At 43.1% G+C, this 8,325-nt stretch overlaps 1 pseudogene across 1 annotated transcript; it reads left to right on the forward strand.

Annotated features, from left to right (window-relative positions):
* The first annotated feature begins 6,580 nt into the window (after positions 1-6,580).
* LOC105721353 (elongation factor 1-alpha 1-like) lies at positions 6,581-7,966 on the forward strand (annotated as a pseudogene). Its single transcript, XR_001108308.2, has one exon. The product of XR_001108308.2 is annotated as an elongation factor 1-alpha 1-like (transcript).
* Positions 7,967-8,325: the final 359 nt, after the last annotated feature.

The following is an 8,325-nucleotide window of genomic DNA, read 5'->3' on the forward strand; positions in this document are numbered from 1 at the left end:
GAGACCAGCCTGGCCAATATAGTGAAACCCCATCTCTACTAAAAAAAAAAAGAAAAAGAAAAAATTGGCCAGGCACACCTGTAGTCTCAGCTACTCTGGAGGCTGAGGCAGAAGAATCACTTGAACCCAGGAGGTAGAAGTTGCAGTGAGCCAAGATTATGCCACTTCACTCCAGCCTGGGCAACAGAGCAAGACTCCATCTCAAAAAAAAAGAAAGAAAAAGAAAATTATTGGTCTTCTGGATTTTAGAGAAAAATGTTATTTCATGAGTTTTAATAAGTAGAGCATTTGCTAGTTGCATTTCTTAGATCTGTTCTACTCTGTAAAGGTGCATAAAATTAGCCAGGCGTGGGGGCACACACCTGTAGTCCCAGCTACTCAGGAGGCTAAGGCGGGAGAATCGCTTGAACCCAGGAGGTGGGGTTGAAGTGAGCCAAGATCACGCCACTGCACTCCAGTCTGGGCGACAGAGCAAGACTCTATTTCAAAAAAAGAAAGAAAGAAAAAGAAAAGGTGAATATTTCCCTTTGAGGTAAATAACTTACATTTAAAATGAACAAGTTGGCAGGGCGTGGTGACTCACGCCTGCAATCCCAGAATTTTGGGAGGCTGAAACAGGCAGATCATTTGAGGTTAGAGGTTCGAGAGCAGCCTGGCCAACGTGGTGAAACCCTGTGTCTACTAAAAATACAAAAATTAGCCAGGCGTGGTGGGATGCACCTGTAATCCCAGCTATTCGGGAGGCTGTGGCAGGAGAATCACTTGAGCCCGGGAAGCAGAGGCTGCAGTGAACTGAGATCGCACAGCTGCACCCAGCCTGGGCAAGGTGACAGGGTGACAGAGCAAGACTCCATCTCAAAAAATAAAATAAAATAAAACGAACAACTCACTAAATGAAGTGATTCTCTGCTGAGAATTCACTGGGTAAAGGAGTACTGGGATCCAACTGGCCTATGAGACAATTACTAAGTTTAGGATTAAGAAAATGTATTGACTGGGCACTGTGGCTCATGTCTGTAATCCCATCACTTTGGGAGGCTGAGGCAGGCGGATCATGAGGTCAGGAGATGGGGACCATCCTGGCCAACATGGTAAAACCCTGTCTTTACTAAAAATAAAAATAAAAATAATTAGCTGGGTGTGGTGGCGCGCACCCGTAATCCCAGCTACTTGGGAGACTGAAGCAGGAGAATCACTTGAACACAGGAGGTGGAGATTGCAGTGAGCCGAGATGGCACCACTCCACTCCAGCCTGAGCAACAGAGCAAGACTCCATCTCAGGCGGAAAAAAAATGTATTGTCTTTACTGGTTTGTTTTATGACTTTAGGTGAGTTGTTTCTCTGCATAAAAAATCCCTGCCCTTATTTACATCTAGCTGCTTCTGGCCTTGAAGGTTTGGCTTGGAATTCTGAAAGAGTCTTTATTTTTATCTGTATTGGCTCCTCTATCACACATAGTTCAGAACATAAAGGCAGGTTCCTCACCTTCTAGTATAAATATCATAGAGAAAGCATGTTAGGTGTTCTGGCAGAATGGCAGAAAACAAACTTCTGAAGGAAGAAGAGCTGTTGTCAGCGATGTGGAATGTTCTCGTCCAGCAGCGGCTGATTTTCTGGCAGTGAAAACCCAGCTGGTGATATCACTCAGGCAAGTGACTCATCAGGGCAGTGCTCTCATTTGTCTGCTCCTCATCTGACACCACATCTTTTCTGGTGGGGACTGCAAACTCTCATTTGATTACAACTGCTGGGCTCTCCCAAACCTTTGTCAACTACAGGTTTTGCGTTTTGTGGGTAAGACTTAGGATAGAAGCAAGCATGTAGGGAATTATTAGGTTTTGCTGCAGTGTTTTATACTGTACCTACCATTTTGCCTTCAAAGGTCACATTTTAAGGGAGCCAGGGCCAGGCAGGTGGCTCGTGATCCCATCACTTTGGGAGGTTGAAGTGGGTGGATCACTTGAGCCCAGGAGTTCAAGACCAGCCTGGACAACGTGGTAAGATCTCGCCTCTATTTAAAAATATAAAAAATTAGCGAGGCATGGTGTCACATGCCTGTAGTCCCAGCTACTTGGAAGACTGAAGTGGCAGGATCACCCAACCCTGGGAGGTCAAGGCTGCAGTGAGCCATGATGATACCACTGCCCTCCAGCCTCATCAACAGAATGAGACCCTGTCTCAAAAGAAGCGGGGCAGGGAGGGGAGCCAGCTCTCTCATTTTCCCTGCAAGCTCCTCCTGTCCACCCTCTGAGGCCAGGCCTGACACCATTGCTAGGGTGTGTTCTAGAGCACCTTCTCTGCATGTCTGTGTGGGTTTCCTCTGGGTACTCTGGTCTCCTCCCACACCCCAGAGATGTGCAGGTTAGGTTCATTGGTGTGTCTAAAGTGTCCCAGTCTGAGTTCATGTGCCCTGTTTGGAATGGATCCCATCTTGCACCGTCAACTGCCAGGATAAGCTCCAGCCACCCGTGACCCTAAACTGGAATAAATGAATCAGAAAATCAATGAATGGATAAATGAATACAAATTATTATAAAATAAAAATTGATAAAGAACATGATAATTATATATAAAAATTATACACATTTGTACATTATAAATGTGAGCTATACATACATTTATTTCAATGTTAAATGTTAGATGTTAGAATAAATTGACATTTATTTCAGTGTTAAATGTTAGAAGTTTTTTGGGTCTTTAGAAGTTTGGTGATGTTTTTGTGACCAGAAATGGTCACAAAAATGCTGTAGGAACTTGTTTATATCAATTACCCTGTCAGCCTGAAACAAAAAGAAAAACGCTAGAAAAAAATTATCTCTAAATACGTTGGGTGTGGGGTTTACTCTAAAATAGAAATAAGGATTATAATCTGGAGTGCGGCTGGGCACAGTGGCTCACGCCTGTCAGCCCACCACTTTAGGAGGCTGAGGTGGGCGGATCACCTGAGGTCAGGAGTTCGAGACCAGCCTGGTCAACATGGTGAAATCCTGTCTCTACCAAAAATACAAAAAAAAAAAAAAAAAAAAAAATAGCTGGGCATGGTGGCATGCACTTTTATCCCAGCTACTCAGGAGTCTGAAGCATGAGAATCGCTTGAACCTGGGAGGTGGAGTTTGCAGTGAGCCGAGATTGCACCACTGCACTCCAGCCTGGGCAACAGAGTGAGACTCTGTCTCAAAAAAAAAAAAAAAAAAAAAAAAATCTGGAGTGCATGAAATGGCAAGCTACCAGTGCATTTGGTGAGGGAAGGGTAAGGGGAGCTTTTATTAGCAAAAAGACATTTACATAAGCTGCTTGGAAACAAAGTTCATCAATTCCAGAGGTTCAAAGCCATAGTTGTCAGTTCCTTGGTGGAGATGCAAGTGTTCTTTCTTTCTTTTTTTTGCAAGTGTTCTTTCAATAACATCTTTTTTCTTTTTTTTTTTGGTGGAGGGGGCAAGTAACCACTTTCAAGAACATCTTAACTGAATTTCTGAAGTCCTAAAGAATGTCTAGTGATAAACCTTATCAAAGCAGGAGATTTTGTAAAGGATGTGAAAGGATTTTTAGAAAGTCCTTGGAAACAGTTCTTATTTCAGATATGCAAGCATGAGCCTCTTCTCCTTTGGGCCTTCCTGGCCTTATTTTGTCTGGGTCTGAGAAAAGTGATTTCTTCCTGTTATCTCCAATTTTCACAAGTCTATGGTAAAATTGGTTTTGTTAAAAACTAATTTAACTTAACATTCAGTTTCCAAGAACCTATCAATGACATTAAGTCAGACTTATATTCTAACCCTCTTCATTTATGGCAAGCTAAGAAATTTTTTACTTGGAATGACAAAGGCATTTCCTTATTTTTAGATCTTCTCCTCACTGACCACAGGTGAAATATGAAGAGCCTCAGATTATTGTTTAAAACAGCGTTCCTGGCTATGCACAGTGGCTCATGCCTGTAATCCCAGCACTTTGGGAGGCCAAGGCAGGCAGATCATGAGGTCAAGAGATCAAGACCATCCTGGCCAACACGGTGAAACCCTGTCCCTACTAAAAATACAAAAATTAGCTGGGCGTGGTGGTGCGTGCCTATAGTACCAGCTACACAGGAGGCTGAGGCAGGAGAATTGTTTGAACTTGGGAGGCAGAGGTTGCAGCCTCCAAGATCCCACCACTACACTCCAGCCTGGCAACAGAGCAAGACTCCATCTCAAAAAAACAAAAAACAGGGCTCTCCAATTCTTGGGCCACAGACTGGTACTCATCCTTGGCCTATTAGGAACTGGGGCACACAACAGGAGGTAAGCAGCCAACGAGTGAACATTACTGCCTGAGTTCCCACTGGTTCCACCTCCTGTCAGATCAACAGTGGCATTAGATTCTCATAGGAGCAGAAACCCTATTGTGAACGGTGCATTCAATGGATCTAGGTTGTGTGTTCCTTATGAGAATCTAAGGCCTGATGATCTGTCACTGTCTTCCATCCCCCTGAGATGGGACTGTCTAATTGCAGGAAAACAAGCTCAGGGCTCCCACTGATTCTATATTATGATGAATTGTATAATTATTTCATTATATATTACAACGTAATACAATAAAGTGTACAATAAATATAATGTGCTTGAATCATCCCAAAACCATATTGTCCCCCACCACTGCCCAAGCTATGGAAAATTTCTCTTCAAATAAATATCGGTCCCTGGTGCCAAGACTATTGGAAACTGCTGGTTTAAAAAGAGTAAATTACACCTGTAATCCCAGCACTTTGGGAAGCTGAGGCGGGTGGATTATCTGAGCTCAGGGGTTCGAGTCTAGCCTGGCCAATATGGCCAAACCCTGTCTCTACTGAAAAAAAATACAAAAAAATTAGCGCAGCATGGTGGCACATGCCTGTAGTCCCAGCTACTCAGGAGGCTGAAGCAGGAAGATTGTTTGAACCCGGGAGGCGGAGGTTGCAGTGATCTGAGATTGACCCACTGCACTCCAGACTGGGTGACAAAGCAAGACTCCATCTCAAAAAAAAAAAAAAAAAGTAAATTATAGCAAGTAAGTCTTTTCTTTTTTATAAATGCCCACAGATGTTGCCATTCTATACACTATTCTATGCATTTTTTCTTTTTTAGTCTAACTTAGAAATAAATAATACATTTGCATGGTTCAAAATTGAAATAACAGGCTGAGCACAGTGACTCATGCCTGTAATCCCAGAACTTCGGGAGGTTGAGGTGGGTGGATCACTTGAGGTCAGGAGTTTGAGACCAGCCTGGCCAACATGATGAAACCCCATCTCTACTAAAAAAAATTTTTTAAAGTAGCCGGGCATGGTGGTGGGTGCCTATAATTCCAGCTATTCAGGAGACTGAGGTGGGAGAATTACTTGAACCCAGGAGGTGGAAGTTGCAGTGAGCAGAGATTGCACCACTACACTCCAGCCTGGGCGACAGAGACTCCATCCCCAAAAAAACAAATAAAATTAAAAATAAATAAATAAAAGAATAAAAAATAATTAAAATGACATAAGATGGAGATTGAGAAGTCTTGATCCTATGTCTCTATCCATCCTCTTCTTTACCGTGAGTAGCATTCACCTTGGACAGTCCTATTTTGTCTGTCTCAGTATGCCATCCAGTTTAGCATTTGTCCCAGATTTTTTACTCTTTACAAAGTAATATGATTTTTACTTTTACTAGAATAAGCAGGGACTAGCTTACTAGACCTCTACTTTATATTCCTAGCTTGTCATGGTCTAGTATGGTGCTCAATGAACAGAGTTCTCACTTGAACACCTGGTTAAATTTGAAAAAAGACCAGCAATGAAATCCCTGTGCCTGACCCTCCCAAACTCAATATAACACTTTCCTCTCAAGTCAGCGTGGACAGTACTTACTGACAAAACAGTGTGCTTGGAGTGGCTGGGAACAGCTAACTCCTTCTGTAGTTGTGGTTGGAGAAGTTTTTCAGGCTGATATCTGGGATCAGTGGTAAATGATAGGCTAGTGATACACGAACCATGTACAGAGAGAACTCTAAATGTTCTTGCTACAACTATTTTACCACTTACCGTGTGGTAGAAATCTCTATTTGGTATTTGATAATTTTTTATTTTGTAATAAGCCCTTTCTTCCATAATGAACTTAAAATGTGTCTAAAAAAAACCTAAGTGAATATAGAATTTCCATTTCTGTGTATAACCTGCACAAAATTTTTGTTGACACTTACTATCAGTGCCATATCAAGATCAATAACCAGGCCAGGCGTGGTGGCTCACACCTGTAATCTCAGCACTTTAGGAGCCCAAGGCTGGTGGATCACTTGAGGTCAAAAGTTCAACAACAGCCTGGCCAACATGGTAAAAAACCATCTCTACTAAAAATAAAAAAATTAGCCAGATGTGGGGCAGGCACCTGTTATCCCAGCTACTCAGGAGGCTGAGACAGGAGAATTGCTTGAATCCGGAAGGCAGAGGTTGTGGTGAGCTGAGTGCACCATTGCACTCCAGCCTGGACAACAGAGCGAGATTCCATGTCAAAAAATAAAAAGAACAGCTTTTTCATAACAGGTTTGCTGTCAGAACACAGGTGTCGTGAAAACTACCCCAAAAGCCAAAATGGGAAAGGAAAATACTCATATCAACATTGTCATCATTGGACACGTAGATTTTGGCAAGTCCACCACTACTCACCATCTAATCTACAAATGCAGTGGCATCAACAAACGAACCATTGAAAAGTTTGAGAAGGAGCCAGCTGAGATGGGAAAGGGCTCCTTCAAGTATGCCTGGGTCTTAGGTAACTGAAAGCTGAGCGTGAACGTGGTATCCCCATTGATATCTACTTGTGGAAATTCAAGACCAGCAAGTACTACGTGACTATCATTGATGACCCAGGTTACAGAGACTTCATCAAAAACATGATTAGAGAGACATCTCAGGCTGACTGTGCTGTCCCGAGTGTTGCTGCTGGTATTGGTGAATTTGAAGCTGGTCTCTCCAAGAATGGGCAGACCCGAGAGCACGCCCTTCTGGCTTACACACTGGGTGTGAAACAACTAATTGTTGGTGTTAACAAAATGGATTCCACTGAGCCACTGGACAGCCAGAAGAGATATGAAGAAATTGTTAAGAAAGTCAGCACTTATATTAAGAAAATTGGCTACAACCCCGACACAGTAGCATTTTGCCAATTTGTGGTTGGAATGGTGACAACATGCTGGAGCTAAGTGCTAACATGCCTTGGTTCACGGGTTGGAAGGTCACCCATAAGGATGGCAATGCCAGTGGAATCCGCTGCTTGAGGCTCTGGACTGCATCCTACCACCAACTCGCCGAACTGACAAGTCCTTGCACCTGCCTCTCCAGGATGTCTATAAAATTGGTGGTATCGGTACTGTTCCTGTTGGCCAAGTGGAGACTGGTGTTCTCAAACCTAGTATGGTGGTCACCTTTGCTCCAGTCAACATTATAACTGGAGTAAAATCTGTCGAAATGCACAATGAAGCTTTGAGTGAAGCTCTTCCTGGGGACAATGTGGGCATCAATGTCAAGAATGTGTCTGTCAAGGATGTTCGTTGTGGCAACGTTGCTGGTGACAGCAAGAATGACCCACCAATGGAAGCAGCTGGCTTCACTGCTCAGGTGATTATCCTGAACCATCCAGGCCAAATCAGCGCTGGCTATGCCCCCGTGCTGGATTGCCACACAGCTCACGTTGCATGCAAGTTTGCTGAGCTAAAGGAAAAGACTGATCGCTGATCTGGTAAAAAGCTGGAAGATGGCCCTAAATTCTTGAAGTCTGGTGATGCTGCTGTCATTGATATGGTTCCTGGCGAGCCCATGTGTATTGAGAGCTTCTCAGACTATCTACCTCTGGGTCGCTTTGCTGTTCGTGATATGAGACAGACAGTTGCGGTGGGTGTCATCAAAGCGGCGGACAAGAAGACTGCGGGAGCTGGCAAGGTCACCAAGTCTGCCCAGAAAGCTCAGAAGGCTAAATGAATATTATCCCTAATACCTGCCACCCTGGTCTTAATCAGTGGTGGAGGAAGAACGATCTCAGAACTGTTTGTTTCAATTGGCCATTTAAGTTTAGTAGTAAAAGACTGGTTAATGATAACAATGCATCATAAACCCCTCAGACAGAAAGGAGAATGCTTTGTGGACCACTTTGATGTTCTCTTTTGCATGTGGCAGTTTTAAGTTATTAGTTTTTAAAATCAGTACTTTTTAATGGAAACAACTTGACCAAAAATATTTCAAGAATTTTGAGACCCATTTAAAAAGTTTCATGAGAAAAAATAATAATAAAATAAAAATAAAAAGATCAGGCTGGGCACAGTTCACGCCTGTAATTCCAG

Source organism: Aotus nancymaae, unplaced genomic scaffold (genome assembly GCF_030222135.1).
Source record: "Aotus nancymaae isolate 86718 unplaced genomic scaffold, 86718_ANA_hifiasm-v0.15.2.pri h1tg000065l, whole genome shotgun sequence".
Taxonomy (NCBI): domain Eukaryota; kingdom Metazoa; phylum Chordata; class Mammalia; order Primates; family Aotidae; genus Aotus; species Aotus nancymaae.